Consider the following 19,583-nt stretch of genomic DNA (forward strand, 5'->3'; position numbering starts at 1 on the left):
GGCACTTATGCCACTGAACTAAATCCCCGGTCCTTTCAAATCTTGTGTTCAGTTAAGTTTAAGTACCATAAGCATGAGCAGTACATTTGCAGGATGAGAGTCAGGCAATTAGAATATTTATTCTCACACTCCCTTTTAATCAGTCCACAAGTTTGCAGGGACTATCCACAGGTCTATTGTATGATAATCCATTTAGTTATTCATTTTATTAATATTTATTGAGTCCCACACTGTATTAGGTGCTGCATATACAATAGAAATCAAAGGTGAGACATCTTTGTTCACATAAGCTTGTTTAAAACAGTTTTATTTGTTTTGATTTTACATTTTTAATTGTGAAATATTTTAAAGATTTGGGATCTATCTTTTAGTGAAAAACTTTTTTAAGAATTGGAAAAATGCTATCTTTGTAAATTCTGATAGTAATTTGGTACGATGATGGCACGTAGGTTGTATATACTAGGGGAATTATTGAATATAGACAATACAGTGAATTTTAATTATGTTAATGGATAGTTGAATAACCAGAATGCCAAATGAATTAATGCATAGTGAAGATAGGTATGTAAGTTCTGAGATTCTGTTTTCCCCTCAGGTTTATTTTATTCTGTGTCAAGCACATGCATTAAACTAAGCTCTCACATGAATCAAAAACTGCAGGTGATCTTTGTTTAACACTTTCAGGTTGTTTCGATGTAGGGAAGAAATTCATCATTCATAGAACTTTTTGAGTTACAGATTTGACAACTAAATTCGCAATATACATAGTGATAAAACATCTGCTTAAGTCTAGTCAAAAGCTCATTCAGTTTTGTGATGAAATCAGTTGAGCCTGTTGCTTGGTGGCATGTAGACAAAATCCACCAACTGATCAACTGAGTTTTTCCCTTTTGAATGGGTTGTTTGGCATCTTGGAGACCCAGCCTATGATTATACTGCCATCTGTATTCTTTCTTACATCAGGCTTATTTCAGCCACAACTTATACATGCTGTTTTGAGACGAGCTAGTCAATATTTTGGTTTGTCTTCAGCTATAAGAACGCCGTAGACAGTCTTGCGTGAACTTGGCTCTGCCTTGCTAATTCTCTGTCAGCTCTGGCAGCTCTAGGAATTTAAGTTCATGGTGTAGATATTTGGATTCCCCTCAAAATAGAAATAAAATATGTAAAATAAAGTCTTAAAATAGGCTGCTTTTCTTTGACAAAATACCCAAACTCCTAGAAATGGCCAGCCATAGTCAATATGTGTATATGTCTAATTTTAATGTACAAACAATACAAACAAAATCGTATTTTGAAGTGAACAATTGTTCATGTGATGCTAGCTTTCTAATTAGAAGAGATAACTGAATAAATCTTCCTTTTCCTGATTCAACATTTCAATAATTCTTTTGAAACTACAAGAGCCTATTGAGAGTGAATTTTCCATAATGGTGAAAAATAAATTGGAATATCTCATGTATTTTGCTTCACAGGCTAACATACAGTATCAACACGTTGCAGTTACTACAGTGATCAGTTATTTCATCCAAAGAGGACAATAAATAATCAGAATTTTTGTGTAATGATAAAGCTGCCATCTGGTTTTAACAAGAGAAGGCCATGTTCAAATATTTTCTGTAATAAGAACACCTAAATCAAAAAGTATCTTGTTTGTTTTTCCTTAATAAAAGTTGGGGGAAGGGATAAGACAAAGAAAATATGTAATTTTTATTCAATAAAGGGACAGAAGAGCAGTGTAGGTTTTGTGGACCTTGAAATTTATGCCATTTGAGGACCTCATTTTAAAAGTATATAAAATTAAAAATGAAAGAATAAATATAAAAATGAATGCTTATTTATTTATTTATTTATTTTTTTGTCTTTTTCGTTTTTATCGGTACCAGGGATCAAACTCACGACTGCCTGCTTGCAAGGCAGGTGCTTATGCTGCTGAGCTAAATCCCCAGCCATGAATGCTAATTTAAAACAAGAGGATAATAGGTCTTTGGAAGGAGCTTGTGTAAAGTAGAATTCCTCAAATTTGAACTTCATTAGCTTTACCTAGAATTTGAGTGTAGAACTGGTCATAAAGAATATGATTTATGACATGTCTCATGAAAAATGTTTGACTACCTACAATTCATGACTGCATGTAGCATCATCTGAGTTTCTTCTGTTATTCCAGTAAAATTTGCGTTTGTTGACTCTTATCATCTTATCAAAACTTTTCAGAATCACTTAGTAATGACCCTATGACATTAGGAGAAGGTATCATGTTACCCGAGGACATACATCCCTTAGAGCACATACATGGTGATAATTGGGGGTTGATAGGTCACAGGGTTTCGCTCCCTATGTTATCAATATTCTCACTTTAAAATAAAACTCCAAGAGGAGCAGCAGATTGCTGCATAAGCCGTTAGTGGCAGAAGTGAGTTCAGAAAACGGACCTGTGAGCAGCCAGTCCAGAGCCGTACCCGCTGGTCAACACATCAATCTCAAATCTTCCCTTTCCAAATCTCCCATCTGCCCCAGGCCTGTTGAACACCTTTGTTGCTGTGGTCATCACCGTTGTTAGCTAGATTAGCATTCTTAGAATCCTGGTAGGTTGTAGTGTCTTCTCTTATGTCTGCAAAGTTTCAGTGACTGTTTATATAAACTTTTTCTGAAAATGTGATGCTAATGAAGCTTACTTGCTCTGACCACTAAAACCACTTGTGGCTACACTGCCCTGCGGCCAGCCATGTGTAACGTGGGTAGCACAAATCTCAGTACCTGACGCTCTACTTTTCAAATTTTCCCTCTGGTTATTTAGTTTATCCATTCAGACAGAGATGGCATAGGTGTTCTTGAGACTGTTTCTTATAGTTTGACAGAGATTAGCTTTCCCACAAAAAATTAAAAATATCACTTTAAATATAAAAATACATTTTTTTTAGCTTTATCAATGATACAGCAAGAAAGTTAGGTTTCTGAGACATAAAAAGCTAACCTGAAAACCAATTCCTAGAGACTTATACAGAACACTAAGCATGACTGGTATTTTTTGGTACTTATGATACTTAAATGAAGTTGGGTTCCTTTTTACTCCTGCATAGGTTACAGGGGACAGGGAATTGTGTGTCCAAAGGAAGAGATAACCTGTAATACATAACCCTCTTCACGGATCTGGGACTGTAAAGAGCCATGCACGCATGGGAAATAGAAATATTATGCTCCCCTCCAAAGAATCTTCGGGATAAATTACTAATTTCAAACCTTAAATGAAAGAAAAACTTTTCTGAGAGTCCGTAATGGTGGTGGGGATTACAAATGGAATCCACTGCACTTGGCTGTGGTCAATAAAATTGAACTATGTATGTAAAGAGATGGTAGCTCACTAGTGTCTCCAGGTACCTGTCAGGAACAGATACAAGTCCTACCTAATGAAATGATTTCAGTACAAGTCTCAACAAATTTGCATCAATAATGTTCAAAAGATAATGAATGCAAGTTTAAGTTACAGCACATGGAAAGCGGTCAAAAACATGAACAAAAGAATGTGCTCTTAATCTTTTCAATGACATTTCAAGTATCATGAAAAGAACATAGGCTTAGGAGGTTGAGCAGATTTAATGAATTGGAATAGGGACTAAAATTGAATAAAAGAAGCTGAACATAGTGATGCATGCCTATAGTTCCAGGAAGTGGGAGATTGAACAAAGAGGTTTACTTGCTATTAAAAAATTTAAGAGCAGCTTAGGAACACAAACTCTATCTTTAAAAAATGCATTAAAAGAGTCTATGCTATCAAGCAAGTTTAGAATTAAGCTAACAGATCAATGAAAGGAAACTGTGATAATTAAACTTTAAAAATCAATACCCACATCTAAAATTAGATTAGATACAGATAAAAAGAGAATTAATTAACTGGAAAGTATACCTGAGGAAATTGAAAGGTGGTGTAGAGAGACAAAAAGACCGAAAACATTACTGCCTCATTAACAGATGTGGACAGAATAAAAATAATTAAGGCAAATCTACTTGGAGTTTTAGTAAGACAAGGAGAAGCAACATCTAAATATGAAATGATCGACAACTTGCTAGAACTAATGAAAACATCCATTCTTAAATTTTAAAAAAAGAAAACTCCAAGGAGGATAAATTTAAAATTCCATATTTAAATGTATAGCTCAAAGTAAGGTGGAAGTACACATAATTGTATCAGTAATTGCAATTAATCTAAGAAAGCAATTAATCCAATGAGAAATAAATAGTTATATGTAACACACACACAAAAAAAAACCCTACATAACAAGATGGAAAGAGATTCTTTATAAGAATCTCTAAAAACCATAGTCAGTTATGTCTAATCAAATTATGAATAATTTCTTGGTATTATATAAAATCTACTCTAGACTGTACTGTAATGATCTTGATTGTTTAAATATGTTTTTGACATTGGCTTGTTGGGAAGAATATTCAAAAAATTGCCTTTAGTTGTTTTTTCTTCTTCAGGATGATGACTGATGAAATCAACTTAGTATGCTCTTAAATGTCTCATGTTCTCCGTTTCTCTGTCTTCATTATACTGTTTTTTTAATGTTCTCTTCTCTCTCCATATTCTCTGTAGATGTAATTCGACTGCATGAATCAGATTTCATTTCAATTTTGGAGCGAGAAAGTAGGAACTATTTCCTTAAAGTTGCACTCCAGCTAGATGGCACCAAACCTGGATGTCTCTGTGTTAGTGATTTGGAGATTGACCACTTGGTGCATTTGGTAATTGCCTGATCTCTCCACTCCAGTGCAATGCTTAATCACCATTGTCCAAATCTATTATTTTATTAGGGTTTGCCAAATGACAATTATTATTTTCAAAGAAAGATCAAATATTTGTGAAAATTGAACACATTTTTCATAACATAAGTATTACTGAATATATATATATATATATATATATATATCCAAAACTTTATGTCATATTGACCACTGTCTCTCATCACTATTAAATTTAAAGTGAATTTTAAAATGATAAATATAAAAAATGCCAATACTATTCAAATTTAAACATGAAATGAAAAAAAAATTAAGTCACCTTTTCAGACCGATGAACGAATCCAACTTTCAAACAATCACAGGAATGGAACTTGTTCATAAGTCATGTATTACACCTCTGACACAAGTATAGAGTGTATATTGCTTTCAGTCTCCTCCCTATCGCCACCGCTTTTCCTCTTGCTTCTGGGCAGCCTGGGCTCTGGCTGAGCACTGTGCTACTGTACACTCACTACTGCATTCTGTAATAAGCACACACAGGGGCTCAACTGTGAAAACGTCCAACGGCTGTGTGAGCTATTTCCATGATTTGTTCACCTCTAGGAATGTTTGTAATGTCAGTGTGACTTCTTAGTCCTGCTGGGACTCATACGTGTTCTAGAACTCAAGTCACCGTGCCACAAGGAAATAGGGGAACTGCGTGAAGAGAACACGTAGGATAGCTCGGGCAAACAGCTCTAACTGAGGTCCCTGTTGAAATTCAATTTCAACCCGCGGACAAGTGAATGATTAGCTTTAGCATTTGTCCAGCCTCCACCATCACTAAACGGCGACCATATGAGAGACCCTAAGAAGTAGCCTCTCTGATCCTAGTTACCTCTAGATGTGTGAAATAAATTAACTCTCTAAAATTATTCTTTCATGTCATCATGTTTCAAGAGTATATAGTCATAAAACAGTAACTGCCTAGAATGAGTCACTATTTACTTACTGGGACAAATAGTAATGTGTGTAAAATGAAGTCTTGTTCAGAGGAAAACATTAACAGGCATACATGTAAGCAAGCTTCATTTGTAACAGTTGGAATTTAAATTATCAAGGAAAAGACATTTTAATAACTGGATCTGGGAGTAGAAAGCAGTTATCAAAGAAGAGCATTTAACAAATTTAGAAGAGAATATATAAAAAAAATTTTGGACCAAAACCTGTGTAGTGAGTAAATATTGGATGATTGACATTCTTTTATGAAATTTTCTTTAAACATACTATTTAGGAATGGGGATATAGCTCAACAGCATAGTGCCTGCCTGGCAAGGGCAAGGTCCTGAGTTTGATTCCTGGTACCAGCCAACCAACAAACAAATACTATGATAACAATAATTTTAAAAAATATTATGTTGTATCTGTCCATTTGGATGGCCATTTAAAAAATTTTTGCAAGTGTGCGATTATTGCAGTATTTGAAATCTATAAATGAAACTACTAACACCAAAAAAATGTGACCATAATCTGTTCTTGTAATAACCTAACATGCTCAACACTACAAGGATGCTGACCTTTCAAGAGTTCATTGTTTTATATGGAAGCATTAAATTCATTGTTAACCCACCAACAGATGCCAAACCCATAAAGTGATGACAGAATCAAGAGGTTGTTTTCTGCTTATCAGCAGATAACTTTCTTTAAGGATGTTCCTATGGTACCATTCTACTTGACCAAATCACATACCAATTTCAGTTTCAGAAAATGAGAAAACAGAGCAGGATGCTTACCCATTGAATTCCATTATATCTATGTATTTTGAATAACTGACTCCACTTTTTCTTCTTTTTTCCAGAGTTAGTTGGATAAATGCTTTGGTTTCCATTTTACTTAATCTGTGTAGATGGAGCCAAAAATTCTTCCTCCCTGAAGCACAGGCTTTTGCAGTGCATAAATGATGCTAATGCTCTTGACTGACATGCCACTGCACTCTAAACCATTTGATGCCAGTGAATTAGTCAAGCAAGAATGTCTGAAAGCAGAGAAACTCCACTGTTTAAGTATTTAAATGCCCAGCAAATAACTGCTTGTTTCTCTTACTTCATTGGTCTGCTGTCTTATGAAACAGTATTATCATAGATAATCTACAATGAATGAAAAACAAAGCATTGAGTATTGAAAATATGCACACGTTTGCCAAGTTTACTGAACCTGTGATTTTTCAAAATAAAAGATACAAATATTTATTTGAAAAATGATATAATTAAAGGAGGCGTACTACAGAGAAGCAGCTACACAGAGCTTAGAACCAAGCTGTAACACCAACAAACAAGTTTTGCACACTGACACCTATTGTCAGTAAGATTAGTTGAACTCAAAATAGTGCCAGGAAACCTCTTTCATGCTTCAACAGAAAGTAATTTGTTTCAAGTAATGATGACTAGTTATGTATAATTAACTGATTATTGAAAAAAACTTGCCTAAACAACTTTGGTATGCTGCTTTATAAGGATTCATTTACTCTCTGAATTATGTAATGTTTCTGTAGTTCTGAGACAAACTACACAATTCAAAACAAATTAAAAGATTTGCCCAGATCACTCGTAACTTGTAAACTGGCACAATGTGGTAGGATACCCATCAAGTTGGATTTTTGTTTTCAGAGAAAGAAGTAAAGTCTTCTAACATAATGATTTTCCAGAGAATAATGTTTATAAATCGCCATCCAATGAAAATGATTCATGAAATTATATCAATTTTAATATAAATCAGCATAATTCTTATCTCTTGTGTAGGTAGACTTTTAAGATGTATGAGAAATTGAATTACTTATGCCAAGTAAATGAAAATAATCATTCAGTGTCTACCACAGTCTTGTAAATAAGGAAAAAATATTTAGATTCATGCACAAAGAAATTTTAGTCATTGTTATTCTTCTGATTTTTTTGGAAACAATGTATTAAACTATTATTTTATATTCCATTGGCATAAATTAATTTGTTTCTTGGACAAATCTCTTTAAATTCTTGCCCAATGAATTTAAGTCCTGGAATTTACTTCCTCCCAGGTGAGGTCATAGTTCAGTAATTAATCTTTCTAATTATAACACAAAATGAGATGGCTGTTATATTTAAACTACTTCATGTTATATAAATCTAAGATAAATGTATGCATAATTTAGAGCTGAAGTCATTTTATCGTACTGCCATTAACAATTGATAACCTGAAGAATGCTTTGGCTGCAAGTAACCTAAAATCGTACTAACATGGCTTAGGTGAAGAGAGACTTACTTGCCTGTGATTAAGGAGCTCAGAGACAGGCAGGCAGCTGATGATACTGCTGCCACGACGCACTGCATCAGGGATGATATCAGAGCAGTTGTTCTTGGCCTTTTCCTCACGAGCCTAACAAGACTCTCCCTTCTCTTGACATTGTGTCCATGTCAAGGAGAGTGGAGGAGGAGACCAAGATGTTCACGTTGTCCATTTCTTTTATCAGAGAAGCAAGGTATTTCCCTAATTGTTTCACTGTAGCATGATGTATTTCATCTTATCAAATAGCAATGAAACAAAAATTTGTTTAGAATTTAGGCAATTCTTGTTTGTCCACTAACTTTAATTCAACTAACAACCATTTTTTATAAAAAGCAGGTAGAGTGGCTCAGCATGCAGTTCAGTGGTAGAGCATTTTCCTCTCATCTGCAAGGCCCTCGGATCAATTTCCAGCACCACAAAAAGTATTAGAAATAAAGATATTTAAATAGTAGCGCATGTGGCTTTGCATCTCATTTTAATAAAATAATTTCACAGATGTGCCTGTATTTGCCTGCATATATCTTGTTGCAAGCAGAATACTGGGCACAAAGAACTCTACTATTTTTATCCCAAGTATGTAAAAATATTTTGATTCATGAAAAAGAATAATTAAGATTGTAGATGGAATTAAATGTACTGCTAATCATCTGACTTTCAATTAAACAGGTTATCCTGGACTAAGCAATCAAGCCTGATATAATCACAAAGGATCCTTAACATTGGAAAAGGAGGGCAGAAGGCCAGCGTCATGCAGTGTGAAAAAGTCTCCACTAGTATTTTACTGTCTTCAAAGACGACAGAGAACACCACAAGCTCTGGAAGGGAAGTGCAGGGGAAAACAAGAAGACAGACCGCTCTGGAGGCCCAGGAAGGAAGCCCGTACCTTGGATTTAGGCTCATGAGATTTATTAACTAAAACACTTTGACATAATAAATTTGCATTGTATTGAGCCACTAAGTTTGTGGTAGTCAGTGTTTCTATTTTTTTATATAAATGGACATGTAAGATTGATATTCAATTAAAGTTAAAGATGGCTAATTTGGATTAATAATATTTAAACAATTTTAGTATCGATTTTCTACATGATTCTAAAATACATTATTATATATTATTTCTATTAGAAGATCACACATATAAATATATACATTGTAACAAATTTATGAGAAATAACAATGATTTACTTTGTTTTATCTAGTGTTTTCAAAATATATTTGAGTGTATTGTAAGAGAAATTCTTTGCAGTTTAATAAAATCTGATGTTTCAAGAAATGTGCCTGTACTAATTGTTATCCAATACTCTTCAGGTACTGATCATTCTTTATAATAGTTATATGAATGAAGGCTTATTAAGTGAGTTTGTCATCTTTTATTTTCTGATATAGTTACTTGCTAAATCATGCCCCCAATAGTAAGTGGAACATTCGATAAGAACACAAAAGATCTGGAGAGAGAACCCATAGTTTTCTCACCTGCTTTTCCTCCAGATTCTTTAGCTGGCCTTTGGAACACAGGCTACTGTAGAAATAAAAATAGGTGGTTGTAGTCTGATAAATGCATGCACATAAAAATGAAATGAGAAATTTTGCTTTGCATGTGTATTGAGGCTTAATTCTATCATCTTTTAACACCTAGAGGAGGGTCACATTTGCATTCTTATTTAAGAAATGGAATCAACAGGGAATAAAATTTGACATTATTTCTCCAATATCACTTGCTTTATTCTTTGAAAGTCCTTCTAGGAACCATAGATCTATGAGGAAAAATAATGGATTTGACAAATAATTTATCCTGTTCTAAGGAAAGTGGTGGACATTAACATTTAATTAAAACAAAAATGCTAATCCTATATGACTTGCATCTATGGAAGAAAGATACGTTTTAGTTGAATTTTGATAATTTTTGATTTGGCAAACAAGTGCTTATTGGTAATTTCAGATTCACATTTCCTGTTTTCCCTGGATGGTAGAAAAATTGTTTATGTTCCTGCCTTTCTCCACTTCTAGTCTCTTTTCTTTTCTCTCTTTAAAAAATTTTAGCTGTAAGGCATGATAGTAGTGGTGTTGTTGAAGTTAAGTGGTAACGGAGCCTGGGATTTTTATATTTTTGTGAAGAGCAGAAGGTAATAATTTAAAAATAACAAATGCTTACAAAAATACATTCTGCCTTGCTGAATTCTGGGTATCTTTTTTCTTAGGTTTACTTCTATTACTTCCGCATGCTATGGCAGGCTTGATCCTTATAAGTGAATTCAATTTTTATATGATTGTTAGGCAGAATAAATATTCACAAAAGGATATTCTTACTTTGGTGAATGTCTTAATGTATACTTTGATTGGACATTACAGTTTTCAAAATCTAAGAGGATATAACTTGGATGAAAAACATATTTACAGGATTCAGAGAAAAATATAATCTGTAGAAGCTAAAGGGCTTGATTTTCTTCCCTGGCAAAATATATTTTATGTAATTCCAGAGTTGAAGTAAAGACAAATGAACATCCCCATGTTGTAATCACCTAGTTGAAAAATCAGGTGACTTCAGTTTCAAATTCCCTTTTAGCACAGTAAGTTTTTATGTTTTTTCTATCTTGGCTGGTAGATGAGTCAATGTTAAGTGATCGTTCATCATTTACCATATAAAAGAAAAGCTATTACCTCAAACTCATTTTTACAGTTGCAGGCAAACAGAAATAATCATTTTCAAGGACCTAAAGCTGTTTCTTGAAGAATGCCATCATTTTATCCTTATTTTACTTACTATTTACTTATATGTGAGCCAGCTTTGAGAGCTACACTCTGTAAGTTCTGGCTATAATGAGTTTCTCCCAGTTTCCTACTGCAACAGCGAAGAGAGGAAACTGAACTCTCTAGAAATCAACTTTATCTTTTAGGAAAATTCAAAGAATGAGACCAAAGACACAAAGGTTCCTATCATAGGTCAAATTGTGTGGTAGTTGAATGACTGCTAGCAGGTCTCAATGTGGTATCTATCTCTGCACTGTTCTCAGAATAATCCTAATTCCTGCGAGCATTTCAGGAATTGTCATTCCAAATTGTGTGCTCAATTTTTACAACCATCGTTCAGTTAAGGAGATGAAATCTGCTGGATTTAGAAATAGATAACAATATCCACGCTAGATGGACTGCATGAAAATTATGAAAATTTGAAAAGAAATGAGCAATCCTTAGAAGGGATTTTGACATGAAAAAGTATGAAAAAGCTCAGAAGTCCTAGAACTGGTTTCAAGTCCTTCCTCTGATTCAATAACAAACAGTGAGGCATAGCAATTTATTAAATATCTTCTGGGTTTCCTTATTTTCCTATGTTCATACATGTGAGGAATATTAATATAGCATGGAATAGTTGTGTTAAATAAAACATATATAAAAGGACTTCTCAACTGGCTAATATGCAATAGGTGCTCAGTGACATTCCTTGTTAATCACTCCCAGGCCAAAGGATTTTCTTTGTTTGAATTAGAGCTGCCTGCCCTATTCTATCACTTATGAAAGCTTCTGTCTGAATTCTTTTCCTTCTTCCCTTTTCTGATCAGCAGAGCCAGATAAGGTAGAAACACCCAGGCCCCGAAGGTTTCTTTCTCTTAAAGTCTAGGTATAAGCAAATTTGACTTTCCCTAAAGCTTTTCTGCACTTTATAAATTCCCCCAAATCCATGGTCTTCGTCAAGGAGAAAGGAAAAGAGAAAGTTGCATTTAGATATTCTTAACTATTCCTTTTCTCCCAAATGTGAGATCCTAGGCCCTACAGGTCCACTGTATATCAGTAACAAAGCCCTTGAGAGTAAAGTAAGCACCCAATGGTCAGTGCAAGGGTGTATTCATTACAAAATGTAGCTGAATAGTAGTTGTACTTTTGGGATCAGTTGCTTGGAAGAATACAGAATGAGAAAAAGTTAAATAAAATAATTAATTTTATTACACACATTTGTATTTTAGTTATCAGAAGGACATCTTCACACATTTGAAAACTGGAGACAGTGATATCTCTGCTCAGGAGACCCACTGTGGGTTATTCAGCATGGGTCAGGGGGCTCCTTGGAGCAATTTTACAGTGTCCTCACAAAGACGACACTACCACAGTTTAGCTGTCTCTGCTTTTGGTAATGGAATGCTACTGAAAAGTCCATACGAGGTGGTGTCTTAGGGAGATTAAATGTGAGGCACAAGAAACCACTATAGTATTTAATATTTTAGGATATTTTGAAGTCCAGTACTAGGTGGTGGCAACAGAAACAAAAATACAAGTTGAAAGATATTTTAAAAATATTAATTGGTCTTTCTTTTTATTACCTGGATGTTGAAAGAAAGTCTAAAAATCTACTGATAAGATGGTTGGAAGACAAATGGTAGGAGCAGTTGGCTTTAAGGAGACTATGAGCTTTACTTAGTGGTGTTTGGGCTGGGTAAGGAGTGTGCTAACCAGGTGATAATTTCTGAGAAAGAAGTAATTGGAACCAAAAGAAGCAAGACAAAGCATGAAGAGCTAGAACAATTGAAAATGGATTTGGAGTCTAGCAGAGTGAGCCAACACTTTCTATACAGAGGCCGAGAGCAAACACGTTAGATTTTGTAGTCCAAATGCCTCTGTTGTAATTACTCAGCTGGGTGATTGCATCACAAGAGCGGCTGTGGGCGATGTGTGAAGGCATTGGCATGCCCATGTTCCAGTAAGAATCCACTTGCAAATACAGGAGACAAGCTGGATGGGCCTTAGCTGTCCGACTTGCTCTTTTACTCGTTACCTTAGAACCTAGCATGGGAGGTTCTTAACAGTAGTCATTAGACTAGTGCAATGACTATGTCCATTTGCTGGTGCACCAGAGAAAGCCAAGAGCCTGTTGACAGCTTTGCAAATGGACAATAAAGATCCTATGATCTAGGCAAAAATCAAGAAGAGTGTATCAAAAGAAAAAGTCTCCCAAAAATGATATGGCTGTGAAAAGATTATAAAGTACATGGAGTTATAGAAAGTTACTTTTTCAGCAATTAGTAACAAGTCAGATTTTGAAGTATAAAAGACCAGAATGAGAGATCATAGGAATGCTATCAAAGGAAGGATACAGCTACAAAACAACCTGTGATATTTGGATGGAAATAACTTTGTACAGGTCTGCATGGCTTAGCTCCAATAGTTACAATCCTTAATATATTTTTTTATTTTAATAAAAAGATCTAATTTTAAACTTCATCCAAAAGTCTGCGGGTTAATTTTATAAATATAATCTAGCATGGTAAATTTTGTTTGATTGAGAATCAAATTTGTTTTTTGACATTATGTGGATAAAACAGCCAGCTTGGACAATTTTTAACATAGTTCTGTTGATATTTGTCAAGAATCTTATTTTAGCTGTTTTCTCCTAAATTTATTAGCTTAACTTCTGTGAATTTCCAACTTTATGAAACCGATGTCAAGTCCAAGATTTAAATATTTTCTTTTTATTATTAGCTTCCAACATTTACTTTTTTTTCCAGATTATCCCACACAGAGATGCTGGAATTACTCCATAAAGATTTCAAAGAAAATTTCTTTTCTAAAAATGCTTATCCCAAGGTAAATTGATAGATTTCTAATGAGTAAATTCCAGGAGCAAAACATTGATATTTTTACACAGAGTATTAAATTCCTCACCTTTAAAGGTAGCCACTTTTTGTTTTTAGATTATACGGTCATTTTTAACAATGGGAAATTATTATTTTTTGTGCAAAGAAGATCACCTTTGTCTAGCTTAGTACTGGCGTGTTTAGTTTGTTATGCCTGTGGAGTGGGAGAAGAACAACACGGTAAACATGTCTAATCATGTCATTGAAGCTTTTCTGGGAATAATTGGAGTATGATGATGGGAAGAAAGGAGGGAATGGAAATTGAGGAAAAGGATCTCAGCCTGAATTTTCCAAATTGGCTATTTATCTGGTTAATTCTTCATCTTTCCTCATCACCATGTCTGAATTGAGAAAATCTTCCTAATGATAATAAACTATGTCAAGAACAGATGGCTGATTTGATGTGATGAAAATAGCTATGTCAATTGTGGGTATTTTTTCCCTACCCATTTTGCTTTTCATCACTCTGGGGTTGGTGGTTCATGAATTTTTTCTTTTCTTTTACAGAATATATCCTCAGCCCAAGATAATGCAGTGACTCTTTTTCCAGAAGCAGTTTCTCTGAAAAAATTAGGGAGTGGCTTTTTAAAGAGTGATTATCACCTTTCTTGCCTTTTCGGCTTTAGTTAAGTTACTTTTTGAAGGATCAGTTTACAACAAATGTTTAATGTCAGGAATTTTACAGTTTCATGGGCCCTGACAGCTTGGCATGAAAAGAGGTGGCATTATGTCAATTGTAAACGAGTATGCTATTTACATACTAATTAAACTTTGCACTAGTGGGGTGAAAGAATGTCATTCAGAGTACCCCAGTCACTCTGTTTATATCATTGTTATGTACTTAAACCATCTATTGTTTGGCATGTCACAGCCTCATCCCCTAAATGCCATTTCGCAACCTTATACTACTTTAAAAATATTACCCCATGCTTGGCAAAACACACAGAATCAGTGTATCTAAAACCAAAAGGCATTCTCCAGATCACTTGCTCCTTAAAAATACCTAGTTTGATCACAGTGGCAGTAACAGTTCGCTTTTATCAGTTACTTCTATATGTCTGACATCATGCTAAACAATGTTTGGCATCTTGATTTAATTGATCTTCAGTATAAAGTGGAAACATTTCTTACAACCTTTCTTCTCATGAGGACTTTGGAATTGTACAGGTTGTAAGTGAAGAGCTCAGCTAACCAAGCTCTTACCTCCCACCTGACCTTGCTTTCTGTTTTGCTGTACCCACTGATCCATCAAATGTCCCGCTGCTGTCAGATGTAGACAGGGCACTCAAATTATAACAAGAGCAAAGATGTTACTCATTGTATCAATCCATTTTTATGGAAAAATATAAACAAAATAGCATGTATGCATATGATGCAGCCTATTATTACTCATTTACCTCATTATATGTCACTATTACAGACATATTATACAGCATATTATCCTTCATTTACTTCATTAATGTATTACAATTACAGGCTCATATCACATACATATTCCCTACTCCCTTTCAGTTGCTTTTTACCCTTTCTGGGCTAATGCAGGCTCTCCCAGTCTGGTGATGCCCTTACATAGAGTCCACATGTACTCTGGGAGCCTCATCAGGAATACTGGTAGTGTCTGATAGCCTATAAAATGAAAAGTGTTCAACAGCCCATTGAGCTATTTTATTCTCTTGCTTCACATCTAGAGAAGGTAGTTTATTGGATTTGGTTAAAGACATTTTTATTTTCTCACTGGAGAAGGAGCAGTGTATCCCACCTGTGAGGAGTTGGCATAGTACGATTAGCATCCATGAAGAGCAAGATGAGAACACTTTCTGGCTGGAGGTGGCGGGAGCAGCCCCCTCCATGTGGACATGCAGACTCCAGGCTGAGCGTGCCGGCCTGGCAGGTCTTGCCGTTGTCAACAGAGTGCTAGTCTGTGCATTTTTCTTCTTTAAAAATGATAGAAACAGAAAGTCTGAATAGTTGACACTGTAATAACTCGACAAGAGAAGATTGAACATGTGATCCCTTTATAACTTTTTCCTCACTATTTTTAACAATTTTCAAGGTGAAATAATTCCATGAGAAAATACAAAATTCAGGGGAGGGAAAGAAAAAATATGCTATAGCTCCCCATAATTCCAACGACCGTACCACATTTCATGAAACGTGACACGGTTTTGCTCCACATGCATGTCAACAGGGGGAAAAAATCTAAAATTTGAGCTGGTAAGTCGAATGGTTCCAGAGATATCAACTTGTAAAAAGTCACAATTTTGCATTGTGCTGAAAAGCCACCTTACAATGTAGGGACTACCATCACTCTTTAATATCCAGCAGAGTCCCCTGCTGTGCTTTGTCAGTCAGGAGCAACATCCAAGTCTTCCCCTAAAAGTAATTCACACTTTTTTCACAACACTGTTGCTTTAATTACCACTGAACTCTGCGGATGCTCAGGCAGGCCTGGCAGGACCAAGGGAGGGTCAGAGCCACAAAGGAAGCAAATAGCGTTTTTTCCTTCTTACTTAACAAACCATCTTTGATGGAAATGTTCCTAGTTCTGAGACCTAGACTTAACTCTGGGTCTCCTTGGCGCATTCATTATCAAAAGAGACTCACAGATGCCAGGAGAAATAGAGAGAGAGAGAGAGAGAGAGAGAGAGAGAGAGAGAGAGAGAGAGACAGAGAGAGAGAGACAGAGAGAGACAGACAGAGAGAGAGACAGAGACAGAGAGAGACAGAGAGACAGAGACCAGAGAGACAGAGACAGATACATAGAGAAACAGAGAGACAAAGACAGAGACACAGAGAGCAAGATTTTGCCAGAATCCTGTATCTAGAATTCTAATTAGAAATTAGAAAATTTGGCAAACAATAGACTAGCTATCAAAACTTGGCAAATAATTGCGTTTCTCATGTAGCTTTTATTTTCTGCAAATGGACTTGAATTTCATAAGATACAGTCTTGCTGGACAACTATCAGTTCATCTATTTACTCATTTCAAGATTAGTTGACACTGAAAATCATATATCAAAGAAAATCGCAGAGGTGCCAAAATCTATCAGCACATAAAAGTAATATAGCTTGTGCTTTATAAATAATATAGCAGCAATATTATAGGTACAACATGTGTACTGTAAGTATAACATGTGAGTGTCTATTCCATATCACAAAATACGGCTCCCCTAAAACTATTCCTGTGGAACTAACTTTCACAGTCTCCTCCAAATAGAACATGAGGGTGCTTACCAATAGCTTCCTACGAATTTTTAGAGTAGCAATAGGGCTATGGTCTTTAGCAAATAAATTAAAAGATTGCTAAGTTTTTCTTGGTTTTAAAATACCACGTTTTAAAATTTAATTAAGCTTATACTTTAGGTTTTTATATATATGATCAAGTAATTAATCATAGTATCATTTATCATATATTGATTCATGATATAATTAACAATAGATATGCAGAATTTTGCTGCAAAGTAGGGTGCTCGGACAAATTAATTAGACTAGGTAATCAGATCCTATTGCAGACCAATTGATTCCTATCCAAAGTTCCCTATGGTTTAGTCTTAGCTTTTTGAAATAGACATCTTTATTGTTATGTGTACATATTCTTAAGTTCTGTGGTTCTAAAATTTGATTGACCATCAAAATTTCTTGGAAAGATGGAAATTTGGAGAAGTAGGAACACTTGAGAAGTGGAGGAATACACTCTGTGATGCTAAAGGAGCATTTTTGCAGTTTCAGGTAATACACTGTAATGTATTATTTGTAGAAGTTTTTGCCTCGAAGTTTTCTATTGCCTGTCTCCCTCCATGTCCTAAAGAGGCTTCCTAGGTTTTGAAGTATCTAAGTAAATATTTCAGCACTTTCCCCAACTCGTGCTAGTTAGTGCCAGACATCTTTCACAAGAATTCTCTACTTACATTGCAATTATTTATATTTTCCTCTTTATTTTCTTACACATTTATTTTATTAAAATATATACAGTCAGGGCATAGGTGATTCCATTTTTCCTTGAGTTCATATTGTATAGAAAAAGATGCATTTTGTCCGTGTTGCTTAATCCTTCAACTTAACTTTGTGTAGTATGTGAGACTATAAATGAAGTTGAATTGACTGCTCATGTCCCAGTGTGGCCCAGACACTGTGTGGTAGATTGAATTTTCAAAAGTGGCTACATAGCAGATATTTCACTCCTCGTGTTCTTTAAAATGTTGGCAAATATATTGCGAATGATCCATTGAGAAGCTGAGTCTATCTTCTTTGACCTTAAACCTGGGCAAACTTTTTCACCTACTTCAACTGAAAGTTATGTCATTAAAGTGATTTATTTTTATTTAAATATTTTTGTGGTTTCTGGGCCTTTGTCATCCTGAAAAGGTAACAGAGTGCCCTTGTGGACCTCTCAGGAGCCAGGTCTTGAAGATCTAGAACTGACAGGTAAGGACTGTAGCTAACCCAGAGCCTTGCTAAGCAGGGACAGCAAGTAGATGACCATGTCCTAATTAAAGGAGCCTCCATACCTGTGGCCCAGCACTTGTTCTGGGACCCTAAACATCATACAGCAGATAGATGTCATTTGCACTGTGACCTACTATCTGACGCACAAAATCCATGAACGTAGCACATTTGATGCTCCTATATTTGGAAGAGTTATTTAGATGGACAAATTGGAATGTGAAGCTTTAGTCACTAGAGACCCCCAATTTGATCAAGATAAATTGTATTTTTATTCTTATGAAGTGTATGTTCTAGGATGAGAGATAAAAGAAACTTTCACTTGTTAATTAAGACACTTCTGTTTTGTAAAAAAGTTTTAGTCAGGGAAAATTAACATAAGGCAAATTGCACACACTTAAAGTGTAAAATTTGGTAAGTCTGGCATATAAGTATACCTACAAAGCCATCACCACAGGCGAGATACTGAAGTCATCCATCGCCCCCAGTGGTTACTGTTTTCCCTTTGTAATCCTTCTTTCCTGCCCACAGGCCACCCCTGTTGTGCCTTCTGTAAGTTTATATTCACTTGCATTTTCTACCATTTAATATAAATGGAAATCATACAATATATGCCCCTTTACCTTTGGTTTGGTTTCTTTTTCTTAGCATAATCACTTTGCAGTTCATCTCTTTGTTACACACAGCACTTTTTATTACTTTTTACTGGTCCTTTATTAGAGGACTATGTATTATATGGGTTATAGCATGTTTTATTTACCTATAAGAATTATTTCCAGCTTTTTACTTTTGCAGATACAACTGCTGCTATGAACATCACATATAAGTCTTTGAGTGAGATCTTTTGTTTTTCTTGATTAAATACCTAGAAGCAGAATGACCTTCCCTCTGTGCCACAGCCCAAATGCTGTGCCAAGACAGTAAAGCGAGGCAATCATAGGGCTGACCGTGTTTATTTACAACTCTCAGATATCCCTCTGTTTTGTTGCTTAATTTCCACCCACTTGAACATTGTGTGTTTTATGAATATACATTCATATTGTCTCATGTTTAGTTGTGTAGGTGGTAGAATAAATAAAGCCCCTGTCACTCCACCGTGATACTATTTCTTTCTTCTAATCTGCACATATGAAGGATGTATTGAGAGGTACAACAATGTTTGCCTCCTCTTTGTGTCTCCCAGGAATGTTTTACAAATGCAAAAAGCAGCAGTGTAATAAAGTCCATAGAAAGACGTCTGGGGTCTCAATGTGTGGCTTTGATGCAGGGTTCTGCCAGATATTAACAGTATGGATTTGAACATGTTACATATCTTCTCCAGTGCTTAGTTTTCTTATCTCTGTAACAATAACAATAACAGGAAGAACAATAATAGTATCCCTTTCATAAGGCTGGTTCATGGTTAAGAAGAGAATTCATGAAATGTACCAAGCCCAGTGTCTGGAACATCATAAGCTCTCAATAAAATGCTGGTGATTAAT

The 19,583-nt window shown here is 35.2% G+C and overlaps 1 long non-coding RNA gene across 3 annotated transcripts in view; it reads left to right on the forward strand.

Moving 5' to 3' along the window:
• The window catches only part of LOC101787473 (uncharacterized), a 523,418-nt gene extending 514,111 nt beyond the window's left edge, over nt 1–9,307 (forward strand). For all 3 annotated transcript variants that reach the window (XR_010040560.1, XR_010040558.1, XR_010040559.1), the window contains one exon: nt 8,704–9,307. This is a non-coding gene — a long non-coding RNA (uncharacterized LOC101787473). The remainder of the gene's footprint in view (nt 1–8,703) is intronic.
• Nucleotides 9,308–19,583: the final 10,276 nt, after the last annotated feature.

This window comes from Cavia porcellus, unplaced genomic scaffold (genome assembly GCF_034190915.1).
Source record: "Cavia porcellus strain 051 isolate PalLab524CR breed Dunkin Hartley unplaced genomic scaffold, mCavPor4.1 scaffold_18, whole genome shotgun sequence".
NCBI classification, from domain to species: Eukaryota; Metazoa; Chordata; class Mammalia; order Rodentia; family Caviidae; genus Cavia; species Cavia porcellus.